General features: G+C 33.1%; 1 protein-coding gene across 4 annotated transcripts in view; it reads left to right on the forward strand.

The window, feature by feature from the left end:
- Window positions 1-24311, forward strand: part of ZEB1 (zinc finger E-box binding homeobox 1) — a 184758-nt gene that overhangs the window by 30000 nt on the left and 130447 nt on the right. The window contains exon 2 of one of the 4 annotated variants that reach the window (XM_053922085.1): window positions 19805-19965. The exons of the other annotated variants lie outside the window; for them this stretch is intronic. The gene's annotated coding sequence lies outside the window, so the exon portion shown is untranslated. The remainder of the gene's footprint in view (window positions 1-19804; window positions 19966-24311) is intronic. 4 annotated transcript variants of the gene reach the window in all.

Below are 24311 nucleotides of genomic sequence, written 5' to 3' on the forward strand. Positions count from 1 at the left end.
GTAAATGATTTAAACTAAATAAAGGGAATACCTTCGTGTATCTTCAAAAAAAAATGATCAATCAAAAAAAGTTTGTTAAAGATTTGGACATTTACACAAAAGGCAAAGTATTTTAATATTTTTAATGTAAATTACTTTGTGATGAGAAAGGAGAAAAAATTCTGTATCGTCCCAGATATGTAGGAAATTGTGACCTCGGCATAGATTAAAACTGGTTTTTTCTCTTTTAAGAATCAAGGACCTTCCTGCCTATGTTCTCCTGAAGGACTTTTATGGTGTTGCAACTTATACATAAGTCTTTTATCCACTTTGAATTTATTTTTGTATATGGTGTAGGTTGCTGATCAAGTTTCATTTTTTTTCATGTAGCTGTCCAGCTCTCCCAACACCATTTGTTAAAAAGGTTATCTATGCTCCATTTTATGCTTCTGCCCCCTTTGTCAAATATAATTGACCGTAGAGACTTGGGTTTATTTCTGGGCTCTCTATTCCATTCCATTGGTCCACGTGTCTGTTCTTATGCTACTATCAGGCTGTTTTGATTATGGTGGCCTTATAATATAGTTTGATATCAGGTATTGTGATCCCTCCTGCTTTGTTCTTCTTTCTCAAAATTGCTACAGCTATTCAGGGTCATTTATGGTTCCATATAAATTTTTGAAGTGTTCTATATTTGTGAAATATGCATTGGTACTTTAATAGGTGTTGCATTGAATCTATAAATAGCTTTGGGTAGTATGGACATTTTGATGATGTTGATTCTTCCAATCCATGAACATGGTATATGTTTCCATTTGTTTGTGTCTTCCTTAATTTCTTTCTTCATTGTTGTGTAGTTTTCTGAGTATAGGTCTTTCACCTCGGTTTATTCCTAGGTATTTTATTTCTCTTTTTGCTATAGCAAATGGGACTTTTTTCCTGATTTCTCTTTCTGATATTTCATTGTTGGTGTACAAAAATGCCTTTGATTTCTGAATATTGACTTTGCAGCAATATTTTCACTGATATGTCCCCTAGAACAAGGGACATAAAGGAAAGAATAAACAAATGGGATCTCATCAAAATAAAAAGCTTCTGCATGGCTAAAGGAAACAGCATTAAAATGAAAAGAGAACCAACCATATGGGAAAACATTTTTGCCAATGATACCTCAGACAAGGGTTTGATTTCCAAAATACATAAAGATCTCCCATGACTCCACTCTAAGAATACAAGCAACCCAATTAAAAAATGGGCAAAGGACTTGAACAGACACTTCTCCAAGGAGGACATACAGAAGGTCCAGAGATATATGAAAAGATTCTCAGTATCGCTAGCTATCAGAGAGATGCAAATTAAAACCACAGTGACTCCAGGCAGCAGAAAGAAAGAAGGATCTCCTACCCTTTGTGACAGCATGGATGGAACTGGAGAGCGTTATGCTAAGTGAATAAGCCAGGCGGTAAAAGACAAATAAATACCGTATGATCTCACCTTTAACTGGAACCTAATCAACAAAACAAACAAGCAAGCAAAATATAACCAAAGACACTGAAATTGAGAACAGGCTGACAGTGACCAGAGGGGAGACGGGAGGAGATAATGGGGGAAAAGGGTGAAGGGTTTACAGGAACAACTATAAAGGACACATGGACAGTAACAAGGGGGTATGGAAATGGGAGGGAGGTGGGGAAGGTTGGGATGATGGGGAGGGGGAAAAAGGCAGAAAACTGTACTTGAACAACAATAAAAATCAAAAGTATTAAAAAAAGAATCAAGGACCTTATTTGTCCTTATTCAGAGAACACTTAATCTCTATTAATAATTTATGCAATTAAATAGCATTAATGGTTGTGAGAGAAATCTGACTCTAGCAGCCTTCACCTAGCTCATCAAGAACCAGGACTACCTTCCAGAGACTTCTGTAAGAAATAAATCTGAATGTCACTGTCACCAGTGGCGAGAGGTTTTCTTGAACCAGTTTAAGGCATTGAATTGTTAAACAGATACAAATAATAATAATAAAAAGGTTGATAAATTAACATGTTTGTAATTAGCTTTTTAAATTAGGAATAACAAAAAATAATTAATTTTTAATACCCTGTGATGAAAATTGACACTTTTGGTGTAATTATAAAATTTATCAATTATAAATGTACACTGTGTAAAATATAATTCACAGTGTTAAAAATGTTTTCAAGTAGAAAAAATCAAAAGTAAGTTTGCTGAATGGTGATAGTTTTTAAACTTTATTAGTCTTTGAATTCACTATTTAGAGTTCCATGATAGATTGTTAGAGTTAGAAATAGTGAGTTCATTGCTTCACTGAATAAATAATTTACATGGCACAAAAGCAGCTTTTTCTTTCCCCCTAGTTCCTTTCTCCTTCATTATATTTACTTTCTCTCTTTAAAAAGGATCCTTTACAGCTGAAGAGTAACTTTGTGTGAATGTACAAGGGTTTGTGCATAGTTGAAACTGCAGTGTTGGCTGAATATCTGGAGTCACTTAACAAAATGAAGACTCTTTTAAATGTGTATTCTCCAGTAGTAACTGAAAAGATATATAGTCATTGTAAATGGTTAAGATCTACTCTTATGGTAAAGTTGCTTTGGGAATTTCTTTTAGTAAAATACAGTTTTTGTTTTGGATCTAGTATCTTTCATAGTGTCTACCTTAAAGCAAAATTGAGTTTTAAAATTGAGTAAATCATTGAATTTCATCTAGTTTTTCAGAAAGCTTTTTACTAGATTAAATGATACTGCAGAGTTAGTCTGGTAAAACATGAGAATTTTTTATTCTTTATATGGTATTTTAGAATTATTCTCTAAGAAATTATGAAATGATATTAAATATGTGGAATTCCATATTTTCTACATTTTATTATATCAGAGTAGGAATTATGCCAGATTATTTTCTCTGCAGTATTTAAATCATAAGACACTCAGTGTATTACTGGATCAAAGCAGTTGTCTCTCTATTTTATTTAAAAATATTCTTTGAAATTTGTGTGTATTCAGCACATGTCATGGTATAACAGTACTTTTACATTTATGTAACAGAAATTTAAAGTAAGACACAAGACTTTAATCCAGACTTCCTATTAACTGGAAATATATAGAAATCAATATTATCTGCTTCTCCATTGTACTGATACTTCAGCAATATAATTAATGTTTCTCCTTGAAGAAGTTACTAAATAAGATAAAAATGTTATGTTTGGTGTAATTCAGTGCTGTATATTTTAATGTATGCTATTCTTTACATGACAGTAATCCATATTACATAGATAAATCAAGATGCTCTATTTTGACATAACCAAACTCTTCAGTTACCTATTTGCCTTTCTTTTTTGAAGTTCAAGTGATGCTTTTTTGGTTTCTTATTATAAGATTTAGTGAAAATATGTGATTGTCTAACCACTACGCTGTACACCTGAAACCAATAAAAAATAATATTGAAAGTAAAAATAAGTAAAACTAAAAAAAAACCAACTTAGTAATTCAGTTAGTACTAACTTTATCCATACATAGTCATTGTGATTTTATGACACATTTTGATTTTAAGTGCTGACTTATTTTTTTAAGTCTAAGTGTAACTTTTAGTAATTATTAAAACAGGCTTTACACAGTCTTTCACAATTATATTTGAGTAGTCACAGAAAAAATATTTTTGGTTTTTATTGGCTGTTTAAGTGCTGACACTGGTATTATTGAAATATATTTCTGAGGAGGACAGTGAGTATTTCACTTACCAGTTGCTGCATAACAAATTACCCTAAGGCTTAGTGGCTTAAAACAGCAGTAACTTATTCTGATCATTCTGAGGATTGACTGGGTGAGTCTTCTGCATATTGTTATCTGGTTCGGGCACTAGGAAGGCAGGGCAGTCCAAATGGCCTCACTCATGTGATTGTTAATATAGGCTGCCAGCTGTGAGCACAGCTTGCCCTGGCCCCCAGATCCTTGTTTCTCCTTAACCGTGTTTTTCTGTGAAGTTAATCGGGCTTCCTCACAGTATGATAGCTGGATTCCAAGAAAAAAAAAATGTAAAGGTAGAAGCTGCAGCTGTTTTAAGGCCCGAAGTCTGGAGTTACCAGAGTCACTTCAACCCATTTTATTGGTCAAAACAGGAAAGAGACTTACCTTGGGGTGATGAACACACAATAGGATATACAGATGATGTATTATAGAATTGTACACCTGAAACTTATATAACTTTATTAACTAATGTTACCCAGATAAATTCAGTAAAATAAAAATAAAAAATAAGTGATCTCTACAATGACATAACCAAATAAAATATTTCATTAAATTAACAGACAATTGAAAGAATGGAGTTAGACATAAGAAAGAACTTTTGAACAGTAGTAATAATGGTTAGATAGATATTAGAATAGGTTCCCCAGGAGAATATTTTAAAGTATCCAACATGTAACAGTGTTATGGATTATGTGGGAAGTGCTGAAAGTGAGAAGAGGGAAAAGAAGTGGATTTATTTAGTCAAGTACTTTTGTCTATTGAACATTAGGGGGAATGTTTTATTTCCTCTAGGAAAAATTTTGAATGACATTGGATCCTGTTCCTTATTCTTGTTTTGAAGTACTGACTTTGTACATATTTGAGGGAGTAACTGTTAAGTTTCGTGTAAAGCACTTTCTTTCGGTACATAGCACACAATGGAGACCTTTAAAATTACCTATTTGTATAGTTCTTAATTTCAGAGCATGTTCATGCACATGACTATACTTTCTTAATCCTAAGAGATCATCAGTTGTAAGATCACCCTTTTATTTAATAACTTTTCTCTTTTGGGGGGCAAATCAAATAGTTTTCTTGGGGAAGGGAAGAGCACTATCTATTATTGTAAGGATTACTCTGAATTACTTTTAGCCATAGGTATTACAGCCATATGCTACTCTTGACCTTTGACACTTTAGGATTGATAGCATAATTCTGAGGCACATACAGCTTTTTATTTTTACTAATTATGACATATCACTAGAAGTTAAATAACTGTTTTTGAAAGTTATCCAGAAGAATTTAACAGTATTTAGTACTTGCTCAGAATTATCACTTGATAAACTCATTAAACCATAAATAAGTCACATGTCACAGGCAGTTCTACATATATAATAACTTTTATTTTAGTGCACATAGTGATTTTTTTAAAGACACTTCAAGAAGTAGGTACACATTTAACATTAAGTTAAAATTCAACTGTATTTGGTTCTATCAGTACAGATAACTAAAGTGACAAATGAAAGGCATATTCTTAGTCATATCTAAGTTCATATGTGGATAGGCAGTAACGAGGTATTATAATCTGTGTAGTAGACAGGCAGGGTTGTTTTGATATCTACTATAAGACTCCTCTTGATTTGAAAAATGTTAATGTGAAAAAGTATGCATTTTAGAGTTGAGAAAAAATAGATTTGTTTTTTATTCCCTTCCCAACAACTGCATAAAGAAGACAGAGTAGGCTTTGGATAGTATTCCAATTAATGTAAAGAATGAATGTTTGAGATTTAAGGTCACACAGTAAGTGGTAGGTCTTAGATTCTAAATGAGGTCTTCAAGACTTCCATACATACGTACTGTACTATACTACCCTTTCAGCAATAAGTCGTGGACTAACTTCAGTTTAATGAGATTTGTTTATTCATCATATATTTATTATATGATACTTATGGCAGGTATTATGTTAAATGATACTGTAAGACAGTAAACAGGACAGATAAGGTCTGTGTCCTCATGTAACCAGCAACTTTGTAAAAGATTGAAACTAAACAGATAATTGCAACTAAGATGAATGTTAAGGTAGAAGTTAGTTATAAGGTAATATTAGAGTATATAAGAAGCAAACCTAACCTGTCCTGGAATGGTGGGCATTGTTGATGGTCAAGTCAGGGAAATACAAGAGAAGTAGCTTTTAGGCTGAGAGGGAAAGAATCAGCATGAGTCAGAGCATTGCAGGTAGCAGAAATAACATCCTCAAAAGCAAAAGGAAGAACTGAAAGGATTCCGATGTGGCTGAGCATTGAGAAGGAGAAATAAAGGTGGAGAGGAATGCAGGAAGCCAATTATGTGATCTTGTTCAGGATTTTGGCCTTTTTCTTAAAGAATATTGGGGAGCTGTGGAAAGGTTTTAAGCAGAGGTGTAACATGGTCAAACTTTAATTCAAAAAACATGAATCTGACTGCAGTGAATATAGAAGCCTGTGTATTAGAAGCTGTTTCTATAGGCCAGGCTGAAGATTATGGATATAGCAGTAGAGTTGGAGGGAAGGGTGTAGATTGGAAATGTGGGAGGTAGACAAAGCCTAGGGATTTGGCAGAAATGTAAAACTAGTATCGTTAATTGTTCCATCTATATAATTTGATGGCAAGTTTATCTCTAAAATTCTTTCAGTAACTTTTGCTTAATGTTAGGAAGTAACTATGCTATAGAATATAATTTAGAAAGTATTATAATTTGTAAATTGAGCTAATTCCTCAATTCACAAATTAGATTCCATTGAATAGTATAGGAAGAACTTAGTTTCAAAGAGAACTTGGCATTTTAATTTATATGATACAGCATATAAGTAATTTTGTACATACATGATATGTACATATATAGTACATTTTGTGCATACAACTTATTAATCAATATCAGATTTGAAAGCTGACTGAATATTTAGGACTTTTATATTCTTAATGGATTGGTGAAAACTTAGATGAGGAATGTAACTCATTTTGTTTCAAATAGCATTCTATTAAACACTTTTTTTCTCCCATGAAAAAAGAAGGAAATCTGACCCTTTGTGACAGCATGAATTGACCTGGAGAATGTTATGCTGTGTGAAATAAGCCAGTTGGAGAAAGACAAATACCATATGATCTCAATTATGTGTGAAATCTAATGAACAAGATAACAAATAAAATAGAAACAAACATAGATACAAAGAACAGACTGACAACTCTCAGAAGGATGGAGGATAGGGAAGCTGGGTGAAAACAAGGTGAAGGGATTGAGCAAAAAATATGTATGTATGTATAGACAGATAGAGATGTAGATGTATAAACACATAGACACAGACAACAGTGTGGTGATAGCCAGAGGGAAAGGGGGATATAAACGGGGACCAGAGACTTTGTGTTGGGTGATGGGTACACGATGCAGTGTACAGATAATGTTTTGTTGAGTTGTACACTTGAAACATGTATGGTTTTGTTAACCGATGTCATCCCAATAAACTCAATAAAAGAAACAGTTGCCCTAACTACTGTGGCTTAGTGGGTTGGGTGTTGTCTTGCAAACTAAAAGATCACCTGTTCAATTCTGGGTCAGGGAACATGCCTGGATTGCCAGCCAGGTTCCCACTTGGGAACGTGCAAGAGGCAACTGTTAGATGTTTCTCTCGCACATCAATGTTTCTATCCCTCTTTCTCCCTGCCTTCCCCTCTCTCAAAAAATAAATAAAATCTTTTTTTAAAAAAGGAAGTTTTTTATTATGATAAGAATTTATTGCTGGATCATTGGTTCTAGAAATAGGTTCCTAGTTAAATTAGAAGATTGAGCAGTAAAGAGTTTTAGAAGCATACTTCCTTGAATGCCTTATAAACTGCTTTATTTTCTTAGCTAATAGTATCTTTTTTTTGCATACTCATGGCATTATTAGTCTGTTTTATCGGGTAGCATAGTCAAATGCCTGTAAGGGCTTTGTCTGTGAAGAATTAGAGCATTTAGGGAGGTAATTTGAAGACTAGTGTTCTAGAGAGTTTATGCATTTCTAAGTGAGGAGGGAGACGGCTAATGTTCTGTTCCATCTGATTGTGGCCTTGTGAGTATTTAGACTGTTGCCAAATTTTTGATTTTTCAAAATGATCCTGAAATAGATTTTTATGTGAATAAGTTGATAACTAATTCAAATGTTTTTTAAAACACAACACTACAGGGCAAAATATGTCCATGGAATATATTTGGTCCATAGGCTTCTACTTTACAGCCTCTGCTTTATAGAGGTCTTTAATCACTACATAAAGGTAAAAGGTCAGAATTATTTCAAGATAAGATAAATGTCAAAATAAGGAAGGAAAGGAAAGAGGAAATGAGATTTTTAAAATAAAAAGCACAAAAGTGGTTGGTAATTTTAGTTTACACTGAGTTCAAAGAGAAATTCACTGTTTCTAGAGTAATTTATATATGCTTCACCGTATACTTCTAGCAACTTCAGCCTCTGAATATGCACAATTGGGGACTCAGAGTGAGATGCGAGTATGTAGGGTGTAGGAAATAAATGAACTATATATATGAGAGTCTAGTGGTTTTTTCTTAAAACAGGAATAAAGTAAGCAGAAACACGAGACAGTATCAGAGAGCAAGCAGACTCTAGGAACATAGCAATCTGGATATATTGTGGACCCATTAAAGCATTCCTGTATTAAAAACATAATTTGACTTTTATATTAATGATCAGGAAAAGGTCAAACTATTTATGTACTCTGACATTTTATTTATTTATTTATTTATTTATTTATTCATTTTTACTTAATCTTTATTGTATATTTTCCCATTACCATTTAGTCCCCTTATACCCTCCACCCCCAGCAATCACCACACTGTTGTCCATGTCCATGAGTACTTTTTCCTTTTTGTTCTATCCCTCCACCCACTAACCTCCTCCTTCAGCTGTCATCCCACTCTCCATCGGTGAGTCTATCCCCATTTTCCTTGTTCAGTTTAAATTTTATTTATTGATTTTAGAGACAGAAAGAAGGAAACATTGATTTGTTGTTCCACTTATTTATGCAGTCATTGGTTGATATTTGTGTGTGCCCTGACTGGGCATTGGACCCAAACCTTGGCATATCAGGACAAAGCTCTAACCAACTGAGCTACCTGTACCCAGCCAGGGCCTACTCTGACATTTTAAATACTCTCCAATAACACATATTGATATACAATCATTGTAGGCAACTAACAAAATACAGAAGTGTAATATAGCACTTCTCTTTAAAAGCCACGAATGGGTAAAGTAGATTTTATAATTTCCTAATATATTTAGAGTTTGGCACTTATTAATTTCCTAATAACTAACTAGTTTTCAAATTAGCCTAATTTAAATTTAAAAAGTATTGATTGGCTCACATAAGAAAGTACCAGAAAGTTAGACATACATTAAGGTTAGGTAAGTCAGTGCTCAATGATACTTTGAATGACTCAGGTTGTATTTCTATTCTAGTCTTTTATTCTCAGTATTGCAATTCTCTCATTACCATAGTTACAGATGCCTACTGATTGGAATTAGGATATGTTCTCATCTTCAGACCCAAAGAGAGGAGAACAAAATTCTCTTAGCTTTCTTATAAACAATATAGCTTTGTTTTTCTCCTAAGCAGTTTCTCTTCACTCCCACCCCAGTTTGCCTCTTAGTGGCCTCAATTTGTCTAATTCTAAAATTCCTCAACTAATCATTGGCAAGGAGAAGTGGGCTTACAATAGGTTAGAGTAATTGTGGTCTACGTTAGGGTCAGTGAGGTCAGTGAGCTTCCCCTCAGGCACATTGAATTCTAGGAGAGGCTTGGGTAGAAATCAAATCATGGAGCATTATCAAAGACGAAGCATTGGATAGGTACTCAACATGGTCCATTTGCAGGTGCATGAAGAGTACATATTATCTGAAATTTTTACTTGAATGAAACACCACCTTCCTCTTTCAAGCCCAGAAAGTATAAGGTGAGTCCCTCCCTGGTGAATCTACTTCTGTGTTCTAGCACACTTATTTAGCAAATCTTTTATAGCTTCTAACTTGAAGATTTTTTGTCCAAAACTTCTCTTCTCACTTAATAGACACTTCTCTGTAGAATAAACTATGTGGACCATGAATAGAACAAAGTTTGTTTAGAAAAATACAGTTCTTTAAATAAACTTTACTTTTAAATAATGTATGCTCTTTTCCTCCTCTCTAAAGGATTTGTGTACCCTCATCTCTGTAGTAGATAGTGTCATCCTTATTATCTGATTATAAAGGTGAAGTATAATTAATTTATGGGGTTATTTACAAAGCAAAAATATATACTTATTTTAAAGTTTTAAAAATCTTTGCATAGAAAATGCTAATTACATATTTTAAGTACCTATCATTTGACTAAAATATTTAAACAGCTGGCCATAGATTTCTTTCAGCTTTCAAATTTCTGAATATTAGCCAGATATTTTAGTATCTGGGTCACACAGTCATTACAAACAAATCTAGGCCGAAATGGTTTATGCTTCTCAGTTGCCAGCTTAGTTCTGTGTTCAACCATGCTCTGACTTTTCATTATTTAGTTCCCTTTCAGCTAAACTTTATTTATTTATTTTTGCACAATATTATGTTACTTCTTTGTACGCAACTGATCTTTTTGTGTCTTTTTCCCCCTGTAACAAGCTGGGTAACAGCAAATAAATAACTATGCTCTTGACTGCAATGTTTTAGAATTGCTGCTATATAAAGGGTCACACATGTTAAATTATCCACTCAAGTGCTAATTATTGTGTGAAATCTTCTTTAAACACTAGAGAAATTGTGTTTTGATGCAGAATCTGTAACATTTCTTAAACATTCAACCTCTACGCAACTTGGTGTGGAGAGTCTTAAAATTCTTAACCACCCTACAAAAATTTTAAATGTGAATTTGTTCCACCTTGTCATACTAGATGATACAGCATTTTTCTTCAAGTAAAATGAGAGGTTGTGTTATGAGGAGTGAATTGGAACAACAAAAATTTCACCTTCACTTCTGGAGTATTGTAGGCTGTAAAATTCTCTTTTGAAATACTTTTCTAAAGATGTGTAGTTTAGGAAGGAGACTTGAGTTGGGGTGGTGAACACATAATACAATGTACAAATGATATATTACAGAATTGTAACCTGAAACATATAACTTTTTAACCAGTGTCACCCCAATAAAATCAATAAAAAAGAAAAGAATAAAAATAAAGGAGTGTAGTTTACTGGCAGCTTATGTTAATACAGTTTTCCTTTTCTGAAAATTAAGAACTTTATACTTTGGAATTTTTACTTTTTTTTCCCTAAATTTAGAATACTTGATTTCACACAACTGTATCCTGTTTTGAAAGTCTAAAATGATAGCCCTGACTAGTGTGGCTTAGTGGGTTGGGCATTGTCCCATAAACCAAAAGGTTGCTGGTTTGATTCCCAGTCAGGTCACATGCCTAAGTTTCTGGCTAGGTCTCTGGTTGGTGTGGGTACAAGAGGCAACCACATATGGAAGTTTCTCTCCCTCTCTTTATCCCTCCCTTACCTTCTCTCTAAAAATAAATAAATAAAATCTTTTTTAAAGTGTATAAAATGATAGCATGTATACTTCTTGAAAGAAATTAATAATTTATTCATTTAATATTACTGGACATTCAATTAGTAAATTTTCCAGGTGAACAATGTTTACCTTCTTCAATTGCTAAAACATTTCATCTCAACCATTATTGTAAAATATCTTAGAAGCTTTATATATTTTAATGATCTTTGTTGATAAATATTTGTTAACACAGTGTCTTCAGGGGCTACTGAAGTATATCATAGAGCCATTTGTCCTTACAGTTCTCAGTAGGTATTATTGCTTTGAGATTTTGTAAATAGTGCTTCTGTTTTCAAAGCTTGATATTAATTTCTATGGCTACCAGCATGCGGAGAAGGGTATCAGAGTAAAATAAGAGAAAGAGGTTTCTTAGAGGCTTGAAGAGCACTTCATTGAGGAAAGTATTGGGACTTTGCGATGTTTACTTTTATTTCAATTAGTGCCTACCTTCTTCCCCAAGAGCCCACCCCCTTATGCCCTAGCTTTCTTTTAAAGGCATGATACTTGGCAGTGTTCCAGAGTTATTATAAGAAACATAAGCTTAGATTTTGGAGCTAGACAAATACTGATGAGGATTATAACTGGGTCGTTCACTAGCTATGGGATCTTAGGCCAGTTCACAACTATAAAATGGGTATGTCATACCTATTTCCCAGGGTTGTGAGTGAGGATTAAAAATAATGGATCTTAAATCAAGGTATTTTAACATGTATTGGGTTGGCCAAAAAGTCCATTACTTTTTTTTTCCCTATGATGACTCCAGTACTTAGTTGTCTTTAACGTCATTTGAAACAATTTTGTTAGATTGTATTGTGACAGCTGTCATATCAGCATGCATTTTAAAAAACTTACGAAAATTGGTGAATTTTTGTGTAGCCATTTTAATATTTAAGATGGAAGAAAATACGTAACATTTTTTGTATATAGTATGTTGACATTGGTATGCTTTACTATTTCAAGAAAGGTAAAACTGCAACTGAAATGCAAAAAAAGATTTGTGCAATGTATGGAGAAGGTACTATGACTGATTGAAGGTGTCAAAAGAGGTTTACGAGGTTATTTGGTACTATTGACTTTTTGGCCAAATAATTCTCTGCTGAGGGGGCTGTCTTGTGCTTGGAAGAGATGTTTGGCAGCACCCTGGGCCTCTACCCACTGAAAGCCAATACCGGGAGATAGTGATATACTCAAAATATCCAAATCAAATAAAGTTATTGCTGAAAATGAAAAAAATATGTCTTTTATTTTACAGGAAAAACTAAACGGATGTTTTGGCCAACCCAATAGTTTCCTTTCCTTATGTTTTAAGATAAGTGACCCACTTAATTTGGAAATTGCATTTGCCTATTTTAGCTTGATACTGTAAGGATTAATGAGCCCTGGCTGGTGTGGCTCAGTGGATTGAGTGCTGGTCTGCAAACCAAAGGGTTGCTGGTTCAATTCCCAGTCAGGGCACATGCCTGGGTTGCAGGCTAGGTCCCCAGTTGGGGATGCATGAGAGGCAACTATACATTGATGTTTCTCTCCCTTTCCTTTCCTTTCCTTTCCTTTCCCTCTCTCTCAAAATAAAAAAAATAAAATCCTTTAAAAAATACATATTAATGAATCAATTATCCTTAAAATACAGTAGTTTTTAAAGGTGTCTTTATTCAAAAATAGATGGTTTATGACAAGATATTTTGATTAATTTGATCATATGAATAAAATATGGTGGAATATTTTTAAAGACTGAAAAAATACAAATTCAGATGCAAGAAAAATATTTTTAATAAAATTTGAAACTCGTCTTTTTTTCATCCAATAAGAATAAATTGTGTGGAAATATTTCATTAGTAATTCCAAAGAGTTTGTAAGCTAGTAAGTGCTGTTTTTTATTGCAAAGGTAAATGTTAATCTCTATACCCATGTATACAATTTAAAAAAAAAAAGTTCTCCAGGCCATTTTGCATTTACTAGAGCTACAGCAGTTATATATCCTATTGTAGTGAGCTTCAGTAATCTGAAATAATATTCATAGGCACTCTAGTAAATCACATATTTATTATTATGAAATTTTATAATTGTTCTTAGCTTTTATGTAATCCATTTGCAGATCAGATTATAGGATATCGTTTGTTTAATAAGTACACTAAATACACATCTAGTGCCATTAGGTTTTGATGGTACCGGAGAGAAAAAACAAAAGAGCATGGCCTCTGCCTTTAAGGAACTGTCTCACAGTAATATGAACTACTTGATGGAGAAGATTCACACATAATATAATGGAATTCTACAAAAATTGCCTATTAAAAACTTTCCAAAAAGGCCAGAAGGATGGGGAGGTGGGGCGGAGGCAGGGTATGAATGGATACAATTTAAAATTTTCTTATGTTTAAGAATAATGATATGAAGTTTAAAGGTAAGCCCACTCCAACAAAGCAAGGATTCTTACTTCCAAAGGAAATAAATGAGATTTGTTTATTATTGAGATTTGTTGACAAGGACTTGATATGTTTATTTGTACTGAATATAGTAAAGCTTTATTGTTGATCTGTTAGACAAGCTGAATTTGTGAATATTTTACGTTGTAAACTGTATTAAAATACATTTGTATGCCCTACTAAATATAGGGAACACAATCTTTAAACTCTAGATTATTATCATTTAGAGGCATTCCAGGTGTTAAACTGTTTTGCCTTTTTTTTTTTTAACCTCCTCAGTAATTCCTTTAAGCCCTTTTGATATAAAGAAAAAATTGTGAGCTGTTTGGCTCCAGCAAAGGGGAACTGATTGACCAGAAAACGTTTGTACTTTCCCACTTCGAAGTCTTTGCTCAAATTGCTGTCTCCCTTTGCTACAGCAGGCTTAATCTTCATTCTCTACTCTTAAGATCTCTAAGACCACCCTCAAGCCCACTTTTGACAGCTTCTACTGTCTACCATCTCCGTCATCCTGAATTAAGAGGGAAAATAGTTATATTTTGTTTCCTTTTTTCTTCTGTTGATTATGTTCCAGTTAAAGGTGAGATCATATAGTATTTGTCCCTCACCGTCTGGCTTATTTCACTTAGCATAATGCTCTCCAGTTCCATCCATGCTGTTGCAAAGGATATAAGCTCCTCCTTTCTCTCTGCTGCGTAGAATTCCATTGTGTAAATATACCACAGTTTTTGGATCCACTCATTTGCTGATGGGCACTTAGGTTGCTTCCAGTACTTGGCTATTGTAAATTGTGCTGCTATGAACATTGGGGTGCACAGAAGAAAAAAGGAAACAAAATATAACCAGAGACATTGAAGTTAAGAACAATTTAACAATAGTCAGGGGGGAGTGGGGAGGGGACAGTGAGGAGAGGGGATTACAGGAACTACTATAAAGGACACATGGACAAAATCAAGGGGGAGGGTGGAGGTGGGGGAGGGAGGTGGGTTCAGCTGGGGTGGGGTGGAGGGATGGGGAGAAAAGGCATACAACTGTAATTGAATAACAATAAAAATTAAAAAAATAAATAAAAGTTTTAAAAAAATTTTATTGTTATTCAAGTACAGTTGTATGCCTTTTCTCCCCAATAAATAATTTTTTTTTTTTAAAGAGGGAAAATAGAAAGTCACGGGGGTGGGGTGGGGGACAGGCTTAAAACTTAAATCATCTGATCTGTTTTGTTCGTCACAGCCAGTTGATTAAAATAATCCTTTAGATTCTCGTCCCTGTCCATTTTCAAAGCCAGGGTTAGACTGTCATAACATACCCCATTTTGCATACCATTACCAAAACAGTCTTTCTGATGCACTGATTGGGTTTTTGAGCAGAGAGAGAGAGACATTGATCATCCTTTCTAGGTTGCAGAATGTGTACTGTGCAGTATATTTACTATTCTGAAATGCTTATTGTGCTCCAAGTTTCTGCTTACACTATTATCTTTGAACTGAAATGCAGTTTCTCTTTACCTATAAAATGTGAGTTATTATAAGGTCTAGCATAGATCTTTTTCTCTTTTTGAAGTCTTGTCTATCAACACTAACAAAAATCCCTTCTCTGAGTTCCTACTTCATGTTACCCATTGACCTGGAACAAGACTTCTGTGATACTTAGAAGATGGTGTGCAGTTACTTTTCCCAGTGAGATTACAATAGAGTTTTATATCTTGAGCTTCTGGGCTTCTCCTTAGCAAAGCATAACAAATGTAATCAGTGTGCAAGTATTTGATAATTGGTTTACTCACATGAATTTTTTATAAAATTGCTTGCTACTCTCTACCCAAAAAATGAATTAAGTGTGTGAGCTTCTTTAACTGTTTGTTGAACCCAGGACCTCTAGTACTTCTGAGTTTCTAACTACTCTTGAGTATGTAGTTGGGTCATTGGAAAATAACTGTTGACATTGGGGATGGGTTATGTGTGTTTTGGAGAAGGAAGTAAATCTAATAACTGGACTTTTAGAACAGTAGCCTTTTCTGTTTTAAAGTATTATGTTTCTTGTATTACATTCATAGGTTTGTGCTGGGACAAGCATATTTAATTTCCATCTGTTTAATACAGTATTTAAAACTTTGGTATGACACTGAATTACACTTACTGGGAGCGTGGCCTAGGACCTTACATTTTAATTAAGCCTCACTTGAGGTGCTTATGAAGTTACTGGTGGTGGTGTTAATGTTAATAATGGTGGTAATGCTGATAATGATCGTGATATTCTACTTTTGAAGGCCTGTATGTGCCTGGTACACTGTCCTAGGCAGTTTACAACTATTAACTTACCTAATGTTCATAGCAAGCCTCTGTGGTAGATAGAATATGGTTACCTTCATTTTTCAGATGAAGAAACTAAGGCAGAGATAAATAACTTGTTCCCAAAATAACTTTCTTATAAACATTGTAAAAATGTATGAAAAGAATAAGACGTATTTCCTTGGTTGATTAAAAAAACACTTTCTAAAGGATTGCTGTGACAAATGTGAGTGATAATGAATAGGCTGGTTCATATTTACTATATATTGGCATATCCATATGGTTAGTTCTGGACAGACTACCTCAACAACTAGACCTAAATATACCCCATATTCCTTTTAGGAAGACAGTCACAGTTCTGGGTGAAAAAGTAAGCACTCGTAAACTTAGCACATTGGGGAAAACGTTAAATTATTACGATTTATAATAAATTCATGATTTTAAGACAGCTGCCCTTAATGCATGCATACATACATACTTATACATATATGTTTACTATATATGTATATAAGCATATATATTATATTGAGATATTACTTTGTGACCAAGTGGAATATGAGTAAAATTCCTTAGCCATATTTTTTTGCTTTACTAGCATAAAATAAATATTGAGCATTATATGATAAATATTTTATTCTATTTTTAATAATGAATGGTATGAATATTTCATGCCCTTTGGCTCATAGAATGGACAGACAGTAGGGGGCCGGGGGAATGTGTGATGGTTGTGGTAGTGAGAGTGTAGAACAAATTTGTTTAGTGTCATTCATTGCCTGTTCAAAAGAGGTTTGGTGAGTGATTTTAGGTGTTGCTAATGAGTGCTCTGACTTTGAGACCAGTAGACCTAAAAAGTATATTACATTTTATCAGAATCATTTTACAAATTATGAGTGAGTAGACAATGAAGTATAAATTGAGTTAGTGGCCAACTTTTATCCTTATAACTAAATCTAAGCAGTGTTTCAACTATTCCTTTATGTATTTCCTACTTACAATTACCTGAATTTCTCTTGCTGCCCATTTATATATAGTTGTGTTGAGTTATGTATCACCTGAAGCAGTCAAGCTAAAACTTTTTATTTCTTATACTATCCGTGTGGCATGCTTAAATTGCTAGAGAATCCTAAAACTGGATAAAATAGGATGCTAGGAAATAAAAGAAAAATAAATCTGATGCCGTGGAAAATTCTAGGACATTTCTTTTCTATAGAAGGTTTTGATAAAATTTTATATAATCATTAAACTCACATATTTAGTCTATAAGAAGAGCTTGGTATAAGACCAGATGCTTGCATTAAAGCTTATAAAGAGGGGGAGGTATCATGTTTAACTTAAACATACACATTTCTTTCCTTACATTATGAATTGGTTCTTTGCATTTTCTGGGGCTCATGATCTAAAAGTTTGAGATTAGCATGGGGGTTAAAAAGTTGAAATATTTCCAATAAAGTCATACCTCTTTTTGAAGCATAACTACTTATTTCCTTGACTATATCTAGAGAAGCATTTGTTCTTAAGTGGTCTTGATTTTGCTGCCCACTTGCTGAGTGAATTTGGGTATATAATGTCCTATTACTGGACCTGTTTCTTCATTAATAAAATTAGAGATAGAATTACATTATAAAACTCTTATAAGTGGATTAATAGAATATATTTAAGGTTATATACAAACATATAAACACATTGGCAAGTCATTTGCTGCTCATCATTGCTGGAATGTGAAACTAGTTTTGTTGTGTAGGTGCATTATAGATAATCCTATTCATACCAAGAGAATCGTTCTGTGCTTTTTGATTCATTATTTTGTTAATCTGATAGTGACTTTTCAAGATTGTGCCTTGTATTAAAAGTTAAATTAATGTTATGATGATTGGAATCATTAGGATGAGTAAATGAACAAATTTAGAATTACTTTTCTCTTATACCGAGAAGTATTCATATATTCATTCATGCTCCTCTATAATAATTTCATTGGCTAAGGGATTTATCTTTGATCTTTTTCCAGAGTGAAGACATAGATACTTTAAAAATGCTTCTTGATATAAAGTCTTATCAGATCACTCCCACATATGTCAAATACAGTATATTCAGTTTAAGCCGCCTCAGTGCCCGTGTTTCTTTCTTGGAAGTCCAACCATTCATGTCTCTGTGAGATGTCCTCTTCCACCCACACTGCATGCTGTTTTAGGTTATAAACTCTTCGGGGGAAAGTTTTAACTTTTCCTTTCTATTTCATGAGTACCCAGGAAAGAACTCTGTTAATCTCTAAATAGTTTGTAAATGTTACTGATACTGAGGATTTTGGGTTCAAATTACTGGAGAGAATGGAATAAGTCTTTCTGGGATAACACACTGTGGGGGTCAGTGTGATTAACTGAAAGACGTAGCAGTTTTGTTAAGCTCTAGGCTTTGTTCTGAAATCAGTTTCCCTTGATTTAACCATAAGTTGATTATTCATCTTATATTCTTTCTCACATAATACTATGATAGCAGGTTATTGATATGGTAAAGTCTGTCAGAGCATACAAGTGCATGTGAATAGACAGGTGTGTGTATGTACACAAGTACTCCTGTGTATATATGAAAGAGAGAATGGACACACAGAATGTTTGAGAATTTGGGGTACATATTATGTTTAGCATTTTAATTTGAGTCTTATATAACTATTTATGTGTACTTAATATTGGAGCTATTATAGTTGACATTCTGAACAACCGTTTTTAATCAGTGGTAAACATGATAACTTAGGAAGATAAGGACATGTTTTCCTTCCCCTTCATGATTTCATTTTAGCTTTACTCTGTTGTATATTTGCCAAAGGCTTAAATTGTCAAAGATAAATAATTATTGAAATGGATGAATTTATAGCTGGGAAGAAATTATATTGAGGCTCTAAGGTATATCTTAACATTTGGGGAAAAATTACTACTCATAGTATTTTAGAAGCATCAAAGCAGACTGTAAACTCACTGTCATAAAGCCCAATGGCCGAAAGTCATATATAATTGACAGGCTTTACAAAGATTAGCTATAAATAATAATTAAGAGAGAAAGAGCCTAAGTGGGTGCAGAAAAGGAGTTGAGCTGCTTTTGTATTATATTAGAAGTTCATAATCATAAATTGTGTCTCAGTACAAAAAATTATCTTTGCAGGCAGGGCATGTCTCTTCAGTGTAACCTTGAACTCTGATACTGTGTGCCACTACTAGTAGTTGATGATTCAATACATATTTTATGAATATAGATGATACTATCAAAGTGTGTCCAAATATTACTGTTAGTTTTAAGTCAATATTTGACTATTTAAATTTGTGACTATAATTGATAGATATATCACTGAATAAATGCCATCTTTATCATGTGTTAATTTTGGTTACAGAATAATGAAGTAAACTTTTTTTGGAAGCTTCAGTCAAAGTTTACTTAAAACTGTGCTCTGCTGACCATCCCACCTCCCACTCCCACCCCCACAGTCAATTCCCACACTGTTGTCCATGTCCACGGTTGGAGGAGGGCAAAGGGGGAAAGACTGGGACAACTGTCATAGAATAACAATAAAAAATGATTTAAAAACTGTTCTCTGAAGATATTAGAATTTTAGAGGGTTTTTGTTTGGTTTGGTTTTATTTTGTACTAGCATTTCTTCTTCAATATAATTTTATGACTGCTTTAAAAGAGGTAAATCAAAGTCATTCACTTTATTTTGCATTTAGAGTCATTGCTCATTGTCAGTTGGTGGGTATGGAAACAACTTAATAAAGTTTGGGTAATTTAGTTTCAGTTTAAATTCTCAACTGGCAATTAGCCGAAAACTCTCATCTGAAGAAGTGAGCATCCAAATATCATTTTGTGATTTGGCTACTGTCTGCTTGACATATAGCAAGGCTCTATCAAGAAAAACTAATGGAGTGACTAACTATCAAAAGAAAATCAATGGTAAGAGTTTTCACTTAAATTATATGTGTGCGTGTGTATGTGTGTGTGTAAAGCATACCAATTTATTATATTTGAATTAAGACTTTAGAACTTTTAAAGTTTAGGACATAATTAAGGCCAAATATTCTAATTTATATGTCTATGACCTACATTTGTAATATATGTAAGGAATGGTTTTATAGATAAGAGATTTTATATGCTTGATGTTGGTAAAAAATAGTAATAAAACATGAAAAATCAGTTATACAGTTCATGTTTAGTTTAACAACTTCATTTCATTGTCTCTCTACTATAGTTATTTATTTTTCAAAATAGCATATTATAAATATTGCTTTAGTAAAGTTTAATTTATAAAAAATTTATATCAAACTGAATTTATCTGTTAGTTGCATAGATGCATCTTACTTAAAGTAAATAAATTTTGCAATAAAGTAGCCTGTTGATTTCTGTTTTGTTTACTTACATTATAAAATTATTGCTAGAGGTGGAAAGAAAGTATATCATATAATAATACCACTCAGTTTAATATTAGCTCTTTAAAAATGTATTATTGCTACTATACCTCTGTGGAAAATATTAAATTCTTAAGATTAAATATTTATATACCCAAAATAAAGTGGAATAGATATTCATTATATAGCACAGTATCAGGTATTGGTGGTAAAATCAGACAACTCTCCTCTGCCTTACACATGTTTGTAGTGACAAAATAAATTTGGCTATATTTTTATATGCTTCAAGTGACCTTAAACTTAATATTTTGATTCTCATTGTATTTTGTACTTATCCCTTTATTTAGACACTGGTGTCCTATCAGATCCCTGATTAGCTAACTTTGGACAGGAGTAGAAATAGTAGAGTATAAATACTGAAATCTAAAATCACTGTTTATCAGAGCTTGTTTGTATGCCTCCAGGGACATAGTAGCTTTGTGATAACTGGATAATGGATGATGAAGCTCAAATACTGGGTTGTCCAAAAATTTCATTTGTTTTTTTCTGTAGGATGGCGCTAGTAGCTCTCAGTTGTCTTTAACTTCATTCAAAACAATTTTGTTAGATTGTATTGTGATGGCTGTCATATCAGCATGCATTAAAAACAATCAAAATTGGTGAATTTTTGTGCAGCCATTGTAATCTTGAAGATGGAAGAAAATGAGCAACATTTTGGCATAGTATGCTTTATTATTTCAAGAAAGATAAAAATGCAACTGAAACAAAAAAAAGATTTGTGCAGTACGGAGAAGATACTGTGACTTACTGAAGATGTCAAAAGTCATTTGCAAAGCTTTGTGCTGGAGATTTCTCACTGGAAGATGCTCCACAGTCGGGTAGACCAGTTGAATCAAGACATTAATTGAAAACAACCAAAATTATACCATGCGGGAGATAACCGACGTACAATATCCAAATCAATAAAGTTATTGGTGAAAGTGGAAAATTTGACTTCTATTTTAAGGAAAAAACCATACGGACTTTTTGGCCAACCCAGTATTAGTAATAGGTGGTGATTTTGTTGTCAGAATTGTAATTTTTGAGAATGACATAGTTTGAGTAATTTTTCTTGCTCTGTTAGAGATGTCTAAATGATGTTAATAGAAAATGACCATGTGCTTAACTGTTTTCTAGAGCTTAATAACAAACACATCAGGAATCGCATATGTGACTAGTACCTAGCATAGCATCTGTTATCCTGTAAGCATTGAAATGTTGGCAGTGAACTCAATATTCTAAATGGCAACATCTGTTCCTCAACCATCTATCTAGTAATTCAATTTTTTATAGATTGTCTGCTGTTTACTCTCCATTCAGTTAGATACTGAGGGTGAAATGGTTTGATTAAAATCAGATATTTCCTAATTTTCCTGAACTTACAGTATAGATAAAACAGTCAATATACAAATGTAAATTACAACTAGAACTAATACTATGGAAAAGTGTAAGTTAGTATGAGTGTAGAAGCAATACGATTAGTGTGTAAATAAAGCATAGAACCACACATTTATTTCTTAAAGTGATTTGATAACTCAGGGGTTTTTTTTTTGACTTTTAGAGTTTATAATTCTATTAAATGAATATTTTCTAAGTAAGGCATGCTGAAAGACTAAATTGTAACGATGAAGAAATAAAAATTTGTGTTACTATTTTGTTTTCTTAGATTTCTTGCAACAAAGCCTTGTCAAAATAGCATTCTATGTGATGTGAGAATTTCACTTATAGGAGAGAATTCTTATAGGATCCTTTTTAACATTTCAGGATAACACTAATTTTTCAATTGAATTTAAGTTAATTAAAGTTTGTTGACCATAAAATAACTGCTGTCCTCTTCTTAGCAACTATTTTCCATTCTAGTATCAAGCCAGTACAGGAATTTATTTATCAGTCATTTTAGGTCATTTAGTTGTTACATACAGACATTTTTTAATGGTAGTATGATTTTCTTAATTTTCATCCTTTTGAAAGAAAATGTAAAATATATGTTTTTTTAAATTTTTTATTTATTGATTTTAGAGAGAGAGAGACAGTGGGAGTGAGAAAGAGACAGAGAAGCATCAGCCTGTTGTTCCACTTATTTATCCAATTGGTTGCTTCTTGTACGTGCCCTGATTGGAGATCAAACTCACAATCTTAGTGTATCAGGACAATGCTCTAACCAACTGAGCTACCCAGCCAGGGCTGAAAATGTGTGTTTTTTAAAATAAATTTATTGTAATACATACATATTTAACATTTAAAAAATAAAATGGTAGAGCATTTGGATGCCTAAGTGTTTACAGTTTTTCCGTAGGACACAGAGATTCTTGTCTAAGGGAGAGACACAGTGAAGTTTGAAGTAATGAAGTTAGTTTTTTATGTTGTATCTGTCAACATTCTCATTGAAGACTAGCTTTTCTTTATTATCTGAATAAACAAACTGAATCAAAGCATACAATCTAATATGAAACTAAAATCAGAATAGTTTGTCTGTAATAAGAATGACTTTTCCCTAATTTACTACTAAAATATGTAAACTATTTAAATATGAATCTTTTTCAAATGGCAAAAATCCAAATTAAGTCCATTGTTAACTTTTTCCTCAAAAATTATTTTGAATTTATTCTCTACAGAGACTTCTAAATTTATTTTCTGGCTATACTCAAAAGGAGGTCACCAACCTCACTTTGATGTGTTCTGATTTGAGGATCTAAGCTCAAATACCTAGGCAATTACACCTGTCAGGGCTGGGAGAAAGATGCCCTTCCCATGTCTCCCAGAAGGAGTGCATGCCCATGACACTGTCTCTATGACAGCTGTTTCTGGTTCTGTTCTCTCAGCTTTCATTGGTCCATGATGTCAGGTAGAGAATTGGGCATTTAGCCACTTAAAGATATTTAAGACACCTAAATATGTAAACATCACAGGTGGAAAAGTAGTACATAGCATTTCTTTTACTAAAAGGAATGAAAAATAACTTGTTTCTAGGCAAACTAAGGTTTACCAATAGTCATCAGTTTTTAACTATAAAACTTCTCAGTATAGCAAACAATACAACATCTGATTGAGTTAATGTATGTTGTAATATAATGGCTTCTATCAGAATAATTGGTAATTAATACTTGTATGGAATTGCAAGTTTGAGAAAGGAAGATTCTAATGAGTTATCATTGATAGTTGTGGGAAGTAAAAGAATGTTTTAAGTTCAGTGTAAGGAAGAAGTTTTTAAATGCAGAAGATAAAATGGATTGCCTTCCAGGGTTCACTAGGCATTGGGGCATAGTCACAGATCAGGCTAATGTGATAGCTATAATCTGTAAAGGAGGATAGATATTAAATAAGTAATTATAACAAGATGTAGTGGCATGTGATATTATAACAGAGAAGTCCTTTCTAAGGATATGTTGAGAATTGTTACTTTTTTAATCAGTTCACTTTTCTCATGAAATGAGATGATTTATTTTGACATAAAAATTGGACAAAATTCTTTGAGAATGGATCTTAGAAACTAGTAGAGACTGAAATAATTTTGTTTCACAGCTTATTTAAAACAAGAAACTGCTATAGAAAGGTCTTCAAATTTCTGAGGTACCAAGAAATGTGAATATAAGCATAACAAACTCATAATGCCTATCATGTATATTATGCATTATACAGATCATTTAATAAAATTATGTGGAGCAGTGTTATATTAAAATTTCTGAGTTGTAGTGGTTAAGAAGTTAGGCTATAAAATCATAATGGTTGTGTTTGAGTATTAACTCTGACACTTAAAAGCTTTGCAATTTTAGGAAAGCTGTATAACCCCTCTGTGCTTCAGTTTCCTCATCTTTAAAATGGGGATCATAAGACTACATACCTCATGGGAAAATA

The sequence above is a fragment of the Desmodus rotundus genome, chromosome 4 (genome assembly GCF_022682495.2).
Source record: "Desmodus rotundus isolate HL8 chromosome 4, HLdesRot8A.1, whole genome shotgun sequence".
NCBI lineage: Eukaryota > Metazoa > Chordata > Mammalia > Chiroptera > Phyllostomidae > Desmodus > Desmodus rotundus.